This window comes from Carcharodon carcharias, chromosome 37 (genome assembly GCF_017639515.1).
Source record: "Carcharodon carcharias isolate sCarCar2 chromosome 37, sCarCar2.pri, whole genome shotgun sequence".
In the NCBI taxonomy this organism is placed as follows: Eukaryota; Metazoa; Chordata; class Chondrichthyes; order Lamniformes; family Lamnidae; genus Carcharodon; species Carcharodon carcharias.
The window spans coordinates 6,137,473-6,160,694 of record NC_054503.1 but is presented as its reverse complement, the minus strand read 5'-3'; positions in this window follow the sequence as shown (position 1 = coordinate 6,160,694).

Genomic DNA, 23,222 nt, shown 5'->3' with positions numbered 1-23,222 from the left:
ACACACTGACTCTCACTGGGGTACGGGTCATACAGATATTGAGTCTCACTGGGGTAGGGGTCCCAATCACACAACTCTTAGTCGAGTATGGGTCCCACACACACTATTACTCTAACTGGGGTACGAACCACACACACTGATCCTCACTGGGGTACGGGTCCCACACACACTGACTCTCAGTGGCGTACGGGTCCCACACACACTGACACTCACTGGGGTATGGGTCCCACACACACTGTCTCTCACTAGGGTACGGGTCCCACTCACCGTGACTCTAACTGGGATACGGGTCCCACAAACACTGACTCTCACTGGAGTGCGGGTACAACACACAGTGACTCTCACTGGGCTACGGGTGCCACACACACTGGCTCTCATTGGGGTGTGGGTACCACGCATGATGAATCTCACTAGGGTACGGGTACCACACACAATGAATCTCACTGGGGTACTGGTAACACACACAATGAATCACACTGGGGTAGGGGTCATACAGATATTGTGTCTCACTGGGACATGGGTCCCAAACACACTACTCTCACTCAGGTACGGGTCCCACTCACACTAACGTTCACTGGGGTATGGTTCCACACACACTGACTCTCACTGGGGTATGGGTCCCTCACTCAATGACTGTCACTGGAGTTTGGGCCCCACACACACTGACACTCACAGGGCTACGGATTGTACAAAGACTTACTCTCACTGGTGTATGGGTTCCATACACTCTTGCTCTCACTGAGGTACGGCTCCCACACACTCTGATCTCACTGGGGTATGGGTCCCACACACAGTGACTCTCACTCGGGGACGTGTTCCACACACACTGACTCTCGCTGGAGAAGGGACCCACACACACTGACTCTCAATGGGGTATGTGTACCACAAACAATGGCTCTCACTGGGGTAGGGGTCCCACACAAACTGAATCTCACTGGGGCACGGGTCGTACACACACTGACTCTCACTGGGGTACGGGTCCCAAACACACACTGACTCTCACTGGGGTACGGATCCCACACACAAACTGACTCTCACTGGGGTACGGGTCCCAGAAACACTGACTCTCACTGGGGTACGTGTACCACACACACTGCCTCTCACTGGGACAGCATCCCCACACACACTGACTCTCACTGGGGTACGGGTTCCACACAAACTGACTCTCACTGGGGTACCGGTCCCGCATACACTCAGTGGGGTAGATGTCCCACACACGCTCATTCTCACTGGGGTATGGATCCCACATACACTGACTCTCACTAGGGTACGGGTCGTACAAACACTGAATCTCACTGGGATATGGGTCCCACACACACTGACTCTCACTGGGGTACAGCTCCCACACACACTGACTCTCACTGGGGTACGGGTCCCACACACACTGACTCTCACTTGGGTACCTGACCCACACACTCTGACTCTCACTGGGGTATGGGTCCCACACACACTGACTCGTACTCGGTTTGGGGTCCCACCCATGCTGACTATCACTGGGGAATGGGTTCCACACAAACTGATTCTCACTGGAGTATGGGTACCACAAGCACTGACTCTCAATGGGGTATTGGCCCCACACACGGTGACTCTAACTGGGATACGGGTCCCACACACACTGACTCTCACTCGGGTACGGGTCCCACACACTCTGACTCTCACTGGGTACGGGTCCCACACACACTGACTCTCACTGGGAAATGGGTCTCACACACACTGACTCTGACTGGGGTACAGGTCCCACACACACTGACTCGCACTGGGGTACGGGTCCCACACACACTGACTCGCACTGGGGTACAGGTCCCACACACACTGACTCTCACTGGGTTACGGGTCCCACACACACTGACTCGCACTGGGGTACAGGTTACACACTGACTTTCACTGGGGAACTGGTCCCACACACACTGACACTCACTGGGGTACAGGTCCCACACACGCTGACTTTCACTGGGGTACGGGTCCCACACACACTGACTCGTACTCGGTTTTGGGTCCCACCCACGCTGACTCTCACTGGGGTATGTGTACCACACATAATGGCTCTCACTAGGGTACGGTGCCACACACACTGACTCTCACTGGGGTATGGGCCGTACACAAACTGACTCTCACTGGTGTACGGGTCCCACACACACTGACACTCACTGGGGTACGGGTCGTACAGATATTGAGACTCACTGAGGTATGGTTCCCACACACCATGACTCTAACTCGGGTACAGGTCCCACACACTCTGACTCTTACTGGGTACGGGTCCCACACACACACTGACTGTCGCTGCGGTACAGGTCTCACACACTGACTCTCACTGGGATATGGGTCTCACACACACTGACTCTGACTGGGGTACAGGTCCCACACACACTGACTTTCACTGGGGTACTGGTCCCACACACACTGACTCGTACTCGGGTTCGGGTCCCACACACAATTACTCTGACTGGGGTATGTGTACCACACACAATGACTCTCACTCAGGTACGGGTCCCATGCACATTGACTCTCACTGGAGTAGGGGCTCCACACACACTAACTCTCACTGGGGTAGGTGTACCACACATAATGGCTCTCACTAGGGTACGGGTCCCACACACACTGACTCTCACTGGGGTACGGGTCCCGCACACACTGACTCTCACTGGGGTATGGTTTCCACACACAGTGACTCTCACTCGGGGACGTGTTCCACACACACTGACTCTCGCTGGAGAAGGACCCACACGCACTGACTCTCAATGGGGTATGTGTATCACAAACAATGGCTCTCACTGGGGTAGGGGTCCCACACAAACTGATTCTCACTGGGGCACGGGTCGTACACACACTGACTCTCACTGGGGTACGGGTCCCAGAAACACTGACTCTCACTGGGGTACGTGTACCACACACACTGACTCTCACTGGGGCAGGGACCCCACACACACTGACTCTCACTCGGGTACGGGTTCCACACAAACTGACTCTCACTGGGGTACCGGTCCCGCATACACTCAGTGGGGCAGAGGTCCCACACACACTGATTCTCACTGGGCTGTGGATCCCACATACACTGACTCTCACTAGGGCACGGGTCGTACAATCACTGACTCTCACTGGGATACAGGTTCCACAAACACTGCCTCTCACTGGGATACAGGTCCCACACACACTGACTCTCACTGGGGTACGGGTCCCACACACACTGACTCTCACTGGGGTACGGGTCCCACACGCACTGACTCTCACTGGGGTACCTGACCCACACATACTGTCTCTCACTTGGGTATGCGACCCACACACACTGACTCGTACTCGGGTTGGGGTCCCAACCACGCTGACAATCACTGGGGAATGGGTTCCACACACACTGATTCTCACTGGGGTACAGATCCCACACTCACTGACTCTCACCGGGGTGCGGGTCCCACACACACTGATTCTCACTGGGGTACGGGTCCCAGAAACACTGACTCTCACTGGGGTACGGGTCGTACAGATATTGAGTCTCACTGGGGTATGGGTCCCACACACCATGACTCTAACTCGGGTACAGGTCCCACACACTCTGACTCTTACTGGGGTTTGGGTCCCACATACATTGACTCGTACTCGGGTTCGGGTCCCACCCAAGCTGACTCTCACTGGGGTATGTGTACCACACACAATGACACTCACTCGGGTGCGGGTCCCATGCACATTGAATCTCACTGGAGTAGGGGCCCCAAACACACTGACTCTCAGTGGGGTATGTGTACCACACATAATGGCTCTCACTAGGGTACGGGTCCCACACACACTGACTCTCACTGGGGTACGGGTCCCCCACGCGGTGACTCTAACTGGGATACGGGTCCCACACACACTGACTCTCACTGGGAAGTGGGTCTCACACACACTGACTCTGACTAGGGTACAGGTCCCACACACACTGACTTTCACTGGGGAACTGGTCCCACACACACTGACTCTCACTGGGGTACAGGTCCCACACACACTGACTTTCACTGGGGTACGGGTCCCACATACACTGACTCGTACTCGGGTTCGGGTCCCACCCACGCTGACTCTCACTGGGGTATGGGTCGTACACACACTGACTCTCACTGGTGTACGGGTCCCACACACACTGACTCTTACTGGGGTATGGATCCCACACTCACTGACTCTCACTGGGGTATGGGTCCCACACACCATGACTCTAACTCGTGTACAGGTCCCTCACACTCTGATTCTTACTGGGCTAAGGGTCTCACACACACTGAGTCTCAGTGGGTACACGTCCCACACACACTGACTGTCGCTGCGGTACAGGTCCCACACACACTGACTGTCGCTGCGGTACAGGTCCCACACACACTGACTCGTACTCGGGTTCGGGTCCCACACACACTTACTCTGACTGGGGTATGTGTACCACACACAATTACTCTCACTCGGGTAAGGGTCCCATGCACATTGACTCTCACTGGAGTAGGGGCCCCACACACACTGACTCTCACTGGGGTACGATCCACACACACTGACTCTCACTGGGGTATGGGTCGTACACACGCTGACTCTCACTGGGGTACGGGTCCCACACACACTGACTCTCACTGTGGTATGGGTACCATACACACTGACTCTCAATGAGGTATTGGCCCCACACACTCTGAATCACACTGGGGTACGATGCGCACACACTGACTCTCACTGGGGTACGGATCCCACACTCACTGACTCTCACTGGGGTGCGGGTCCCACATACACTGACTCTCACTGGGTTATGGGTCCCACACATACTGACTTTCACTGGGGTACGGGTCCCACACACACTGACTCTCACTGGGCTACGGGTCCCACACATACTGACTTTCACTGGGGTACGGGTCACACACACACTGACTTGTACTCGGGTTCGGGTCCCACACACGCTGACTCTCACTGGGGTATGTGTACCACACACAATGACTCTCACTCGGGTACTGGTCCCATGCACATTGACTCTCACTGGAGTTGGGGCCCCTCACACACTGACTCTCACTGGGGTTTGTGTACCACACATAATGGCTCTCACTAGGGTACGGGTCCCACACACACTGACGCTCACTGGTGTATGGGTCCCACACACACTGACTCTCAATGGGGTATTGGCGCCACAAACTCTGACTCACACTGGGGTACGATGCCCACACACTGACTCTCACTGGGGTACGGATCCCACACACACTGAGTCTCACTGGGGCACGGGTCGTACACACACTGACTCTCACTGGGGTACGTGTACCACACACACTGACTCTCACTGGGGCACGGGTCGTACACACACTGACTCTCACTGGGGTATGGGTCCCACACACACTGAATCTCACTGGGGTATGTTTACCACACATAATGGCTCTCACTAGGGTACGAGTCCCACACACACTGACTCTCACTGGGGTATGGGTCGTACACACACTGACTCTCACTAGGGTACGAGTCCCACACACACTGACTCTCACTGGGGTATGGGTCGTACACACACTGACTCTCACTGGGGTATGGGTCCCTCACACACTGACTCTCACTGGGTTACGGGACCCTCACACACTGACTCTCACTGGAGTTGGGGTCCCGATACACTGAGTCTCAATGGTGTTCGGGACCCTCATACATTGACTCTCACCGGGGAACGGGTCCCACAGTCACTGTCTATCTCTGGGGTACGGCTACCACACCCACTGTCTCTCACTGGGGTACGGCTACCACACGTACCGACTCTTACTCGGGTTCGGTCCCACCCACACTGACTCTCACAGGGGTATGGGTTCCACACACACTGACTCTCACTGGGGTACGGGTCCCACACACACTGACTCTCACTGGGGTACAGGTCCCACACACACTGACTCTCACTGGGGTACAGGTCCCAAACACACTGACTCTCACTGGGGTATGGGTCCCACACACACTGACTCTCACTGGGGTACGGGTCCCACACACACTGACTCTCACTGGGGTACTGCTCCCACACACACTGACTCTCACTGGGGTACGGGTCCCACACACACTGACTCTCACTGGGGTATGGGCGCCACACACACTGACTCTCACTGGGGCACGGGTCCTACACACACTGACTCTCACTGGGTTACGGGACCCTCACACACTGACTCTCACTGGGTTATGGGTTCCACACACCCTGCCTCTCACTCGGGTACGGTTCCAACACATATTGACCCTTACTCAGGTTCGGGTCCTACACACACTGATTCTCACTGGGGTACGGGTCCCACACACACTGACTCACACTGGGGTATAGGTTCCACACACACTGATTCTCACTGGGAAGGGGCCCCACGCACACTGCCTCTCACTGTCGTACGAGTCCCTCACACACTGACTCTCACTGGGGCACTGTCCCCACACACACTGATTCTCCCTGGGTTACGTGTCCCACACGCACTGACTCTCAGTGGGGTATGGGTCCCACACACGCATTGACTCTCACTGGCATACGGGTCCCACACACACAAGGTCTCACTCTGGTACTGGTCCCACATACACTGACTCTCACTGAGGTACTGGTCCCACACACTCTGATTCTCAATGGGGTATGGATCCCACACACACTGACCCTCACTGGGGCACAGCTCCCACACACCCTGACTCTCACTGGGGAATGGGTACCCTACACACTGACTCTCAGTGAGGTACTGGTCCCACACACATTGATTCTCAATGGTGTACGGGTCCTACACACATTGACTCTCACTGGGATATAGGTTCCTCACACACCGACACTCACTGTGGTACTGGTTGTACACACACTGACTTTCACTGGAATTTGGGACACACACATTCTGAATCTCACTGGGATACGGGTCTCTCACACATTGACTCTCACTGGGGTACTGGTCCCACACACTCTGACTCTCACTGGGGTACGTGTCGCACACAAACTGACTCTCACTGGGGTATGGGTCCCTCACACACTGACTCTCACTGGGTTACTAGTCCCACACACACTGACTCTCACTGGCGTACTAGTCCCACACACACTGACTCTCACTGGGGTATGGTTTCCACACACACTGACTCTCACTGGCATACGGGTCGTACACAAAATGACTCTCACTGGGGTACGGGTCCCTCACAGATTAACTCACTCTGGGGTAGGTGTCCCACACACACTGACTCTGAATGGGGTTCAGGTCCCACACACACTGATTCTCACTGGGGTATGGGTCCCACACACGGTGACTCTAACTGGGATATGGGTCATAGAAACACTGACTCTCACTGGGGTATGTGTACTACACACAATGAATTTCAGTGGGGGATGGGTCCCACACACAATGATTCTCACTGGGGTATGGGTCGTACAGAAATTGAGTCTCACTGGGGTATGGGTCCCACACACCCTGACTCTAACTCGGGTGCGGGTCCCACCCACACTGACTCTCACTGGGTTACGGGACCCTCACACACTGACTCTCACTGGAGTAGGGGCCCCGATACACTGAGTCTGAATCGTGTTCGGGACACTCATACATTGACTCTCACTGGGGTTCGGGTCCCACACACACTGTCTCTCACTGGGGTACGGGTCGTACACGCTCTGACACTCAATGGGGTACGGATCCCACACACACTGTCTCTCACTGGGGTACGGCTACCACACATACCGACTCTTACTCGGGTTCGGTCCCACCCACACTGACTCTCACAGGGGAACGGGTTCCACAGACACACTGACTCCCAAACACTCCCACTGAGGTACGGGATCCATACAACCTGACCCTCACTGGGGTACGGGTCCCACACACACTGATTCTCACTGGGTTACGGGACACTCACACACTGACTCTTACTGGGGCACGGGTCCCACGCAACTGACCCTCTCTCCGGTACGGATCCCACACACAATGACTCTCACTGGGGAACGGGTCCCACACACACTGACTCTCACAGGGGTACGGGACCCACACAAACTGACTCTCACTGGGGCACGGGTCCCACACACACTGACTCTCACTGGGGTACGGGACCCACACACACTGACTCTCACTGGGGTACGGGTCCCACACACACTGACTCTCACTGGGGCACGGGTCCCACACACACTGACTCTCACTGGGGCACGGGTCCCACACACACTGACTCTCACTGGGGCACGGGTCCCACACACACTGACTCTCACTGCGTTACGGGACCATTACACACACTGAATCTCACTGGGGTATGGGTTCCACCCACACAGACTCTCACTGGGGTACGGGTCCCACACACACTGACTCTCCCTCGGGTATGGGTTCCACATACACTGACTCTCACTGGGGTACGATCCACACACACTGACTCTCACTGACTTACGGGACCCAAACACACTAACTCTCACTGGGGTACGGGTCCCACACACACTGACTCTTACTGGGGTACGGATCCCACACACACTGACTCTTACTGGGGTATGGGCAACACACATACTGACTCTCACTGGGGTACAGGTCCCACACACACTGACTCTCACTGGGGTACGGGTACCACACATACCGACTCTTACTCGGGTTCGGTCCAACCCACACTGTCTCTCACTGGGGTACGGGTTCCGCAGACACTGACTCTAACTGGGGTATGGGTCCCACACACACTGAAAGTCACTGGGGTAAGGGTCCCACACACACACTGACTCTCACTGGGGTACGGGTTCCATACACCCTGACCCTCACTGGTGTACAGGTCCCACACACACTGACTCTCACTGGGGTATGGGTCCCACACACACACTGACTCTCACTGGGGTATGGGTTCCATACACACTGACTCTAACTGGGGTACGGATCCCACACAAACTGACTCTCACTGGGGTACGGATCCCACATAAACTGACTCTCACTGGGGTACAGGTCCCACACACACTGACTCTCACAGGGGTACGAGTCCTTCACACAATGTCTCTCACTTTGGTATGGGTACCACACACACTGACTCTCACTGGGGTACGAGTCCTTCACACACTGACTCTCACTGGGGTATGGGACCACACACACTGACTCTCAGTGGGGTACGGGTCCTTCACACACTGTCTTTCACTGGGGTTCGGGTCCCACGCACACTGACTCTCACTGGGGCACGGGGCCCACACACAGACTCTCACTGGGTTACGGAACCCTCACACACTGACTCTCGCTGGGGTATGGGTTCCACATACACTGACTCTAATGGGGTACGGGTCCAACACATATTGACCCTTACTCGGGTTCGGGTCCTACACACACTGACTCTCACTGGGGTAGGAACCCCACACACACTAACTCTCACTGGGGTACGGGTCCTTCACACACTGACTCTCACTGGGGTACGGGTCCCACAGTCAATGACTCTCACTGGGGTACGGGTCCCACACACACTGACTCTCACTGGGGTATGGGTCCCACACACACTTACTCTCACTGGGGTACGGGTCCCACACGCACTGACTCTCACTGGGATACCGGTCCTACACAAACTGACTCTCACTTGGGTATGGGTTCCACACACACTGACTCTCACTGGGGAACGGGTTCCACACACTCTGACTCTCACTGGGGTATCTGTCACACACACACTGACTCTCACTGGGGTACGGGTCCTTCACACACTGACTCTCACTGGGGTACTGGACCCACACACACTGACTCTCACTGGGGTACGCGTTCCATACACACTGACCCTCACTGGTGTACGGGTCCCACACTCACTGACTCTCACTGGGGTATGCGTTCCATACACCCTGACCCTCACTGGTGTACGGGTCCCACACACACTGACTCTCACTGGGGTACGGGTCCCACACACACACTGACTCTCACTGGAGTACGGGTTCCATACACACTGACTCTAATTGGGTTACGGATCCCACGCAAACTGACTCTCACTGGGGTTGAGGTCCCACACACAATGACTCTCACTGGGGTACGGGCCCCACACACACTGACTCTAACTGGGGTACGGGTCCCACACACACTGACTTTCACTGGGGTACGGGTCCTTCCCACATTGACTCTCACTGGGGTTGAGGTCCCACACACACTGATTTTCACTGGGGTACGGGTCCTTCACACACTGACTCTCACTGGGGTACGGTCCCACACACACTGACTCTCACTGGGGTACAGGAGCCACACACACTGACTCTCACTGGGGTACGTGTACCATACACAATGACTCTCACTGGGGTACGGGTCCTTCACACACTGACTCTCACTGGGCTACGGTTCCCACACAAACTGGCTCTCGCTGGGGTAGAGGTCCCACACACACTGACTCTCACTGGGGTAAGAGTCCTTCACACAATGACGCTCACTGGGGTACGGGTACCACACACACTGACTCACACTGGGCTATAGGTTCCACACTCACTGAATCTCATTGGGAAGGGGCCCCACCCACACTGATTTTCACTGGGGTACGGGTCCTTCACACATTGACTCTCACTGGGGTAGAGGTCCCACACACACTGACTCTCACTGGGGTACGGGTTCTTCACACACTGACTCTCACTGGGGTAGAGGTCCCACACACACTGACTCTCACTGGGATACGGCTCATACACACAATGACTGTCACTGGGGTACGTGTACTATATACAATGACTCACACTGGGGTTCGGGTCCCACACACACTGACTCTCACTGGGGTACGGGTCCGAAACACACTGACTCGCACTGGGGTACGGGTCCCACACATACTGACTCACACTGGGGTATAGGTTCCACACACACTGATTCTCAGTGGAAAGGGGCCCCACACACACTGACTTTCACTGGGGTACGGGTCCTTCACACACTGACTCTCACTGGGCTACGGTTCCCACGCAAACTGACTCTCACTGGGGTTGATGTCCCACACACACTGACTCTCACTGGGGTACGGGTCCCACACACACTGACTCTCACTGGGGTACGGGTCCCACACACACTGACTCTCACTGGGGTACGGGCCCCACACACACTGACTCTCACTGGGATACGAGTCCCACAGACACTGACTCGCACTGGGGTTCGGGCCCCACACACACTGACTCTCACTGGGGTATGGATCCCACACTCACTGACTCTCACTGGGGTACGGGTCCTACACACACTGAATCTCACTGGGGTGTGGGTCCCACACACACTGACTTTCACTGGGGTATGGGTCCCACACACCCAATGACTCTCACTGGGATACAGGTCCCACACACACTGACTCTGACTGGGGTATGGGTCCCACACACTCTGACTCTCACTGGGGTACGGGCCCCACACACTGACTCTCACTGGGATACGGCTCATACACACAATGACTCTCACTGGGGTACGGGTACCACACACACTGACTCTCACTGGGATAAGGCTCATACACACACTGACTCTCACTGGAGTATAGGTTCCACACACACTGAATCTCACTGGGAAGGGGCCCCACAAACACTGACTCTCACTTGGCTACTGTTCCCACACAAACTGACTCTCACTGGGGTAGAGGTCCCACACACACTGACTCTCACTGGGGTACGAGTCCTTCACACAATGACTCTCACTGGGGTACGGGTACCACACACACTGACTCTCACTGGGGTACAGGTCGCACACACTCTGACTAACACTGGGGTACGGGTCCCACACACACTGACTCTCACTGGGGTACGGGTCCCACACACACTGACTCTCACTGGGGTACGGGTCCCACAAACACTGACTCTCACTGGGGTACGGGTCCCACACACACTGACTCTCACTGGGGTACGGTTCCTTCACACAAAGACTCTCACTGGGGTATGGGTCCCACACACACTGACTCTCACTGGGGTACGGGTCCCACACACACTGACTCTCACTGGGGTACGGGTCCTTCACACACTGACTCATACTGGGGTACGGGTCCCACACACACTGACTCTCACTGGGGTACGGGCCCCACACACACTGACTCTCACAGGGGTACAGGAGCCACACACAATGACTTTCACTGGGTTACGGGTCCCACACACACTGAATCTCACTGGGGTACGGGTCCCACACACACTAACTCTCACAGGGGTACAGGAGCCACACACACTGACTTTCACTGGGGTACAGGTCCTACCCACACTGACTCTCACTGCGGTACGGGTCCCACACACACTGACTCTCACTGGGGTACGGGCCCCACACACTGACTCTCACTGGGATACGGCTCATACACACAATGACTCTCACTGCGGTATAGGTTCCACAAGCACTGATTCTCACTGGGAAGGGGCGCCACATGCACTGACTCTCACTGGTGTACGGGTCCTTCACACACTGTCTCTCACTGGGCTACGGTTCCCACACAAACTGCCTCTCACTGGAGTAGAGTCCCACACACACTGAATCTCACTGAGGTACGGGTCCCACACACACTGACTCACACTGGGCTACGGTTCCCACGCAAACTGACTCTCACTGGGGTTGAGGTCCCACACACACTGACTCTCACTGGGGTACGGGTCTTTCACGCACTGACTCTCACTGGGGTACGGGTCCTTCACACACTGACTCTCACTGGAGTACGTGTACCATACACAATGACTATTACTGGGGTACGGGTCCCACACATACTGACTCACACTGGGGTACGGGTCCCACACACACTGACTCTCACTGGGGTACGGGCCCCACACACACTGACTCTCACTGGGGTACGGGTCCCACACACACTAACTCGCACTGGGGTACAGGTCCTACCCACACTGACTCTCACTGGGGTATGGGTCCCACACACACTTACTCTCACTGCGGTATGGGACCCACACACCCAATGACTCTCACTGGGGTACAGGTCCCACACACACTGACTCTCACTGGTGTATGGGTCCCAGACACACTGACTCTCACTGGGGTACGGGTCCCACACACACTGACTCTCACTGGGGTACGGCAGCCACACACACTGACTCTCACTGGGATACGGCTCATACACACAATGACTCTCACTGCAGTATAGGTTCCACATGCACTGATTCTCACTGGGAAGGGGCCCCACATACACTGACTCTCACTGGGGTACGGGTCCTTCACACACTGACTCTCACTGGGCTACGGTTCCCACACAAACTGGCTCTCACTGGAGTCGAGTCCTCCACACACTGAATCTCACTGGGGTACAGGTCCCACACACACTGACTCACACGGGGGTATGGGTCCCACGCACACTGACTCTCACTGGGGTATGGGTCCTTCACACACTGTATCTCACTGGGGTTCGGGTCCCACGCAGACTGACTCTCACAGGGGCACGGGTCCCACTCACAGACTCTCACTGGGTTACGGGACCCTCACACACTGACTCTCACTGGGGTATGGGTTCCACACACACTGACTCTCACTGGGGTACGGGTCCAACACATATTGACCCTTACTCAGGTTCGGGTCCTACACACACTGACTCTCACTGGGGTACGGGTCGTACACACCCTGACTCTCACTGTGGTAGGCACCACACACACACTAACTCTCACTGGGGTACGGGTCCCACACACATTGACTCACACTGGGCTATAGTTTCCACACACACTGATTCTCAGCGGGAAGGGGCCTCACACACACTGACTTTCACTGGGGTACGGGTCCTTCACACACTGACTCTCACTGGGCTGTGGTCCCACGCAAACTGACTCTCACTGGGGTAGAGGTCCCACACACACTGACTCTCACTGGGGTATGGGTCCTTCACACACTGACTCTCACTGGAGTACGAGTCTTTCACACAATGACTCTCACTGGGGTACGGGTAACACACACACTGACTCTCACTGTGGTACGGGTCCTTCACGCACTGACTCTCATTGGGGTACATTCCCACACACACTGACTCACACTGGGGTACGGTCCTTCACGCACTGACTCTCACTGGGGTACGGGTCCCACACACACTGACTCAAACTTGGTATGGGTCCACACACACTTATTCTCACTGGGAAGGGGCCCCACACAGGCTGACTCTCACTGGGGTACGGGTCCTTCACACACTGACTCTCACTGGGCTACGGTTCACACACAAACTGACTCTCACTGGGGTAGAGGTCCCACACACACTGACTCTCACAGGGGTACGTGTCCCACACACACTGACTCTCACTGGGTAACGGGACCCTCACACACTGACTCTCACTGGAGTATGGGTTCCACACACACTGACTCTCCCTGGGGTACGGGTCCTTCACACACTGACTCTTACTGGGGTACGGGTCCCACACACACTGACTCTCAATGGGGTACGGGTCCCACACACACTGACTCTCACTGGGGTACAGGAGCCACACACACTGACTCTCACTGGGGTATGTGTACCATACACAATGATTCTTACTGGGGTACGGGTCTCACACACAATGACTCTCACTGGGGTACGTGTACTATACACAATGACTCTCACTGGGCTACGGATCCCACGCAAACTGACTGTCACTGGAGTTGAGGTCCCACACACACTGACTCTCACTGGGGTACGGGTCTTTCACGCACTGACTCTCACTGGGGTACGGGTCCCACACACACTGACTCTCACTGGGGTACGGGCCCCACACACTGACTCTCACTGGGATACGGCTCATACACACAATGACTCTCACTGCGGTATAGGTTCCACACGCACTGATTCTCACTGGGAAGGGACCCCACATACACTGACTCTCACTGGGGTACGGGTCCTTCACACACTGACTCTCACTGGGCTACGGTTCCCACACAAACTGGCTCTCACTGGGGTAGAGGTCCCACACACACTGACTCTCACTGGGGAAAGAGTCCTTCACACAATGACTCTCACTGGGGTACGGGTACCACACACACTGACTCACACTGGGCTATAGGTTCCACACACACTGATTCACATTGGGAAGGGGCCCCACCCACACTGACTCTCACTGGGGTACGGGTCCCACACACACTGACTCTCACTGGGGTACGGGTCCCACACACACTGACTCACACTGGGGTTCGGGTCCCTCACACACTGACTCTCACTGGGCTACGTTTCCCACGCAAACTGACTCTCACTGGGGTAGAGGTCCCACACTCACTGACTCTCACTGGTGTATGGGTCCTTCACACACTGACTCTCACTGGGGTACGAGTCCTTCACACAATGACTCTCACTGGGGTATGGGTACCACACACACTGACTCTCACTGTGGTACGGGTCCTTCCCGCACTGACTCTCATTGGGGTACATTCCCACACACACTGACTCACACTGGGGTACGGTCCTTCACGCACTGACTCTCACTGGGGTACGGGTCCCACACACACTGACTCAAACTTGGTATGGGTCCACACACACTGATTCTTACTGGGAAGGGGCCCCACACAGGCTGACTCTCACTGGGGTACGGTTCCTTCACACACTGACTCTCACTGGGCTACGGTTCACACACAAACTGACTCTCACTGGGAAACGGGTCCCACACACACTGACTCTCACTGGGGTACGGGTCCCACACACACTGACCCTCACTGGGGTACGGGTCTCACACACACTGACTCTCACTGGGGTACGGGTCCGACACACACTGACTCTCACTGGGGTACGGGTCCCACACACACTGACTCTCACTGGGGTACAGGAGCCACACACACTGACTCTCACTGGGGTACGGGTCCCACACACACTGACTCTCACTGGGTACGGGTCCTTCACACACTGACTCTCACTGGGGTATGGGTCCCACACGCACTTACTCTCACTGCGGTATGGGACCCACACACCCAATGACTCTCACTGGGGTACAGGTCCCACACACACTGACTCTCACTGGTGTATGGGTCCCAGACACACTGACTCTCACTGGGGTACTGGTCCCACACACACTGACTCTCACTGGGGTACGGCAGCCACACACACTGACTCTCACTGGGATACGGCTCATACACACAATGACTCTCACTGCGGTATAGGTTCCACATGCACTGATTCTCACTGGGAAGGGGCCCCACATACACTGACTCTCACTGGGGTACGGGTCCTTCACACACTGACTCTCACTGGGCTACGGTTCCCACACAAACTGGCTCTCACTGGAGTCGAGTCCCCCACACACTGAATCTCACTGGGGTACAGGTCCCACACACACTGACTCACACGGGGGTATGGGTCCCACGCACACTGACTCTCACTGGGGTATGGGTCCTTCACACACTGTATCTCACTGGGGTTCGGGTCCCACGCAGACTGACTCTCACAGGGGCACGGGTCCCACTCACAGACTCTCACTGGGTTACGGGACCCTCACACACTGACTCTCACTGGGGTATGGGTTCCACACACACTGACTCTCACTGGGGTACGGGTCCAACACATATTGACCCTTACTCGGGTTCGGGTCCTACACACACTGACTCTCACTGGGGTACGGGTCGTACACACCCTGACTCTCACTGTGGTAGGCACCACACACACACTAACTCTCACTGGGGTACGGGTCCCACACACATTGACTCACACTGGGCTATAGTTTCCACACACACTGATTCTCAGCGGGAAGGGGCCTCACACACACTGACTTTCACTGGGGTACGGGTCCTTCACACACTGACTCTCACTGGGCTGTGGTCCCACGCAAACTGACTCTCACTGGGGTAGAGGTCCCACACACACTGACTCTCACTGGGGTATGGGTCCTTCACACACTGACTCTCACTGGAGTACGAGTCTTTCACACAATGACTCTCACTGGGGTACGGGTAACACACACACTGACTCTCACTGTGGTACGGGTCCTTCACGCACTGACTCTCATTGGGGTACATTCCCACACACACTGACTCACACTGGGGTACGGTCCTTCACGCACTGACTCTCACTGGGGTACGGGTCCCACACACACTGACTCAAACTTGGTATGGGTCCACACACACTTATTCTCACTGGGAAGGGGCCCCACACAGGCTGACTCTCACTGGGGTACGGGTCCTTCACACACTGACTCTCACTGGGCTACGGTTCACACACAAACTGACTCTCACTGGGGTAGAGGTCCCACACACACTGACTCTCACAGGGGTATGTGTCCCACACACACTGACTCTCACTGGGTAACGGGACCCTCACACACTGACTCTCACTGGAGTATGGGTTCCACACACACTGACTCTCCCTGGGGTACGGGTCCTTCACACACTGACTCTTACTGGGGTACAGGTCCCACACACACTGACTCTCAATGGGGTACGGGTCCCACACACACTGACTCTCACTGGGGTACAGGAGCCACACACACTGACTCTCACTGGGGTATGTGTACCATACACAATGATTCTTACTGGGGTACGGGTCTCACACACAATGACTCTCACTGGGGTACGTGTACTATACACAATGACTCTCACTGGGCTACGGATCCCACGCAAACTGACTGTCACTGGAGTTGAGGTCCCACACACACTGACTCTCACTGGGGTACGGGTCTTTCACGCACTGACTCTCACTGGGGTACGGGTCCCACACACACTGACTCTCACTGGGGTACGGGCCCCACACACTGACTCTCACTGGGATACGGCTCATACACACAATGACTCTCACTGCGGTATAGGTTCCACACGCACTGATTCTCACTGGGAAGGGACCCCACATACACTGACTCTCACTGGGGTACGGGTCCTTCACACACTGACTCTCACTGGGCTACGGTTCCCACACAAACTGGCTCTCACTGGGGTAGAGGTCCCACACACACTGACTCTCACTGGGGAAAGAGTCCTTCACACAATGACTCTCACTGGGGTACGGGTACCACACACACTGACTCACACTGGGCTATAGGTTCCACACACACTGATTCACATTGGGAAGGGGCCCCACCCACACTGACTCTCACTGGGGTACGGGTCCCACACACACTGACTCTCACTGGGGTACGGGTCCCACACACACTGACTCACACTGGGGTTCGGGTCCCTCACACACTGACTCTCACTGGGCTACGTTTCCCACGCAAACTGACTCTCACTGGGGTAGAGGTCCCACACTCACTGACTCTCACTGGTGTATGGGTCCTTCACACACTGACTCTCACTGGGGTACGAGTCCTTCACACAATGACTCTCACTGGGGTATGGGTACCACACACACTGACTCTCACTGTGGTACGGGTCCTTCCCGCACTGACTCTCATTGGGGTACATTCCCACACACACTGACTCACACTGGGGTACGGTCCTTCACGCACTGACTCTCACTGGGGTACGGGTCCCACACACACTGACTCAAACTTGGTATGGGTCCACACACACTGATTCTTACTGGGAAGGGGCCCCACACAGGCTGACTCTCACTGGGGTACGGTTCCTTCACACACTGACTCTCACTGGGCTACGGTTCACACACAAACTGACTCTCACTGGGAAACGGGTCCCACACACACTGACTCTCACTGGGGTACGTGTCCCACACACACTGACCCTCACTGGGGTACGGGTCTCACACACACTGACTCTCACTGGGGTACGGGTCCGACACACACTGACTCTCACTGGGGTACGGGTCCCACACACACTGACTCTCACTGGGGTACAGGAGCCACACACACTGACTCTCACTGGGGTACGGGTCCCACACACACTGACTCTCACTGGGGTACGGGTCCTTCACACACTGACTCTCACTGGGCTACGGTTCCCACGCAAACTGACTCTCACAGGGGTTGAGGTCCCATTCACACTGACTCTCACTGGGGTACGGGTCTTTCACGCAATGACTCTCACTGGGGTACGGGTCCCACACACACTGACTCTCACTGGGGTACGGGTCCCACACACACTGACTCTCACAGGGGTACAGGAGCCACACACACTGACTCTCACTCGGGTACGTGTACCATACACAGTGACTCTTACTGGTGTACGGGTCCCACACATACTGACTCACACCTGGGTATGGGTCCCACACACACTGACTCTCACTGGGGTAGGGGCCCCACACACACTGACTCTCACTGGGGTATGTGTCCCACACACACTGACTCGCACTGGGCTACGGGTCCTACCCACACTGACTCTCACTGGGGTATGGGTCCCACACAAACTGACTCTCACTGGGGTACGGGTCCCACATACACTGACTCTCACAGGGGTACAGGAGCCACACACACTTACTCTCACTCGGGTACGTGTACCATACACAATGACTCTTACTGGGGTACGGGTCCCACACACACTGACTCTCACTGGGATTTTGCCCATACACAAAATGAATCTCACTGGGGTATGGGTCCCACACACACTGACTCTCACTGGTGAATGGCCCCGATACACTGACTCTCAATGGGGCTCGGGTCCCAAACACACTGTATCGCACTCGGGTACGTGTCCCACACACATTGACCCTCATTCGGGTTCGGGACCCACACACACTGACTCTCACTGGGGTATGGGTCCTTCACACACTGTATCTCACTGGGGTTCGGGTCCCACGCACACTGACTCTCACTGGGGCACGGGTCCCACTCACAGACTCTCACTGGGTTACGGAACCCTCACACACTGACTCTCACTGGGGTATGGGTTCCACACACACTGACTCTCACTGGGGCACGGGTCCAACACATATTGACGCTTACTCGGGTTCGGTCCTACACACACTGACTCTCACTGGGTTACGGGTCGTACACAAACTGACTCTCACTGGGGTAGGGACCCCACACACACTGAATCACACTGGGGTACGGGTCCTTCACACACTGATTCTCACTGGAGTAGAGTCCCACACACACTGAATCTCACTGGGGTACGGGTCCCACACACACTGACTCACACGGGGGTACGGGTCCCACGCACACTGACTCTCACTGGGGTATGGGTTCCACACACACTGACTCTCACTGGGGTACGGGTCCAACACATATTGACCCTTACTCGGGTTCGGGTCCTACACACACTGACTCTCACTGGGGTGCGGGTCGTACACACACTGACTCTCACTGGGTTACGGGTCGTACACACACACTCTCACTGGGGTAGGGACCCCACACACACTGACTCTCACTGGGGTACGGGTCCCACACACACTGACTCTCACTGGGGTATGGGTCCCACACACACTGACTCTCACTGGGGTACGGGTCCCACACACACTGACTCTCACTGGGGTACGGGTCCCACACACACTGACTCTCACTGGGGAACGGTTCCACACACACTGACTCTCACTGGGTAACGGGACCCTCACACACTCACTCTCACTGGAGTATGGGTTCCACACACACTGACTCTCACTGGGGTACGGGTCCTTCACACACTGACTCATACTGGGGTACGGGTCCCACACACACTGACTCTCACTGGGGTATGGGTCCCACGCACACTGACTCTCACTGGGGTTCGTGTACCATACACAATGACTCTCACTGGGCTACGGTTTCCACGCAAACTGACTCTCACTGGGGTTGAGGTCCCACACACACTGACTCTCACTGGGGTACGGGTCTTTCACGCACTTACTCTCACAGGGGTACGGGTCTCACACACACTGACTCTCACTGGGGTACGGGTCCCACACACACTGACTCTCACTGGGGTACGGGTCCCACACACACTGATACTGACAGGGGTACAGGAGCCACACACACTGACTGTCACTGGGGTACGTGTACCATACACAATGACTATTACTGGGGTATGGGTCCCACACATACTGACTCACACTGGGGTACGGGTCGCACACACACTGACTCTCACTGGGGTACCGGCCCCACACACACTGACTCTCACTGGGGTACGGGTTCCACACACACTGACTCTCACTGGGGTACGGGTCCCACACACACTGACTCTCACTGGGATACGGCTCATACACAGAATGACTCTCACTGCGGTATAGGTTCCACACGCACTGATTCTCACTGGGAAGGGGCCCCACATACACTGACTCTCACTGGGGTATGGGTACTTCACACACTGACTCTCACTGGGCTACGGTTCCCACACAAACTGGCTCTCACTGGAGTAGAGTCCCACACACACTGAATCTCACTGGGGTATGGGTCCCACACACACTGACTCACACGGGGGTACGGGTCCCACGCAAACTGACTCTCACTGGGGTATGGGTCCTTCACACATGGTATCTCACTGGGGTTCGGGTCCCACGCAGACTGACTCTCACTGGGGCTCGGGTCCCACTCACAGACTCTCACTGGGTTTCGGGACCCTCACACACTGACTCTCACTGGGGTATGGGTTCCACACACACTGACTCTCACTGGGGTACGGGTCCAACACATATTGACCCTTACTCGGGTTCGGGTCCTACACACACTGACTCTCACTGGGGTGCGGGTCCTACACACACTGACTCTCACTGGGGTACGGGTCCCACACGTACTGACTCACACTGGGCTATAGTTTCCACACACACTGATTCTCAGTGGGAAGGGGCCTCACACACACTGACTCACACTGGGCTATAGTTTCCACACACACTGATTCTCAGTGGGAAGGGGCCTCACACACACTGACTTTCACTGGTGTACGGGTCCTTCACACACTGACTCTCACTGGGCTGCGGTCCCACGCAAACTGACTCTCACTGGGGTAGAGGTCCCACACACACTGACTCTCACTGGGGTACGGGTCCTTCACACACTGACTCACTGGAGTACGCGTCTTTCACACAATGACTCTCACTGGGGCACGGGTACCACACACACTGACTCTCACTGTGGTACGGGTCCTTCACGCACTGACTCTCATTGGGGTACGGGTCCCACACACACTGACTCAAACTTGGTATGGGTCCACACACACTGATTCTCACTGGGAAGGGGCCCCACACAGGCTGACTCTCACTGGGGTACGGTTCCTTCACACACTGACTCTCACTGGGCTACGGTTCACACACAAACTGACTCTCACTGGGGAACGGTTCCCACACACACTGACTCTCACTGGGTAACGGGACCCTCACACACTGACTCTCACTGGACTATGGGTTCCACACACACTGACTCTCCCTGGGGTACGGGTCCTTCACACAGTGACTCTTACTGGGGTACGGGTCCCACACACACTGACTCTCACTGGGGTACGGGTCCCACACACACTGACTCTCACTGGGGTACGTGTACCATACACAATGATTCTTACTGGGGTACGGGTCTCACACACAATGACTCTCACTGGGGTACGTGTACTATGCACAATGACTCTTACTGGGGTACGGGTCCCACACATACTGACTCTCACTGGGGTACGGGTCCCACACATACTGACTCACACTGGGGTACTGGTCCTTCACACACTGAATCTCACTGGGCTACGGTTCCCACGCAAACTGGCTCTCACTGGGGTAGAGGTCCAACACACACTGACTCTCACTGGGGTAAGAGTCCTTCACACAATGACGCTCACTGGGGTATGGGTACCACACACACTGACTCACACTGGGCTATTATTTCCACACACACTGATTCACATTGGGAAGGGTCCCCACCCACACTGACTTTCATTGGGGTACGGGTCCTTCACACATTGACTCTCACTGGGGTAGAGGTCCCACACACACTGACTCTCACTGGGGTACGGGTTCCACACACACTGACTCTCACTGGGGTACGGGTCCCACACATACTGACTCTCACTGGGGTACGGGTCTCACACACGCTGACTCTCACTGGGATACGGCTCATACACACAATGACTCTCACTGGGGTACGTGTACTATATACAATGACTCTTACTGGGATACGGGTCTCACACACAATGACTCTCACTGGGGTACGTGTACTATGCACAATGACTCTTACTGGGGTACGGGTCCCACACATACTGACTCTCACTGGGGTACGGGTCCCACACATACTGACTCACACTGGGGTACTGGTCCTTCACACACTGAATCTCACTGGGCTACGGTTCCCACGCAAACTGGCTCTCACTGGGGTAGAGGTCCAACACACACTGACTCTCACTGGGGTAAGAGTCCTTCACACAATGACGCTCACTGGGGTATGGGTACCACACACACTGACTCACACTGGGCTATTATTTCCACACACACTGATTCACATTGGGAAGGGTCCCCACCCACACTGACTTTCATTGGGGTACGGGTCCTTCACACATTGACTCTCACTGGGGTAGAGGTCCCACACACACTGACTCTCACTGGGGTACGGGTTCCACACACACTGACTCTCACTGGGGTACGGGTCCCACACATACTGACTCTCACTGGGGTACGGGTCTCACACACGCTGACTCTCACTGGGATACGGCTCATACACACAATGACTC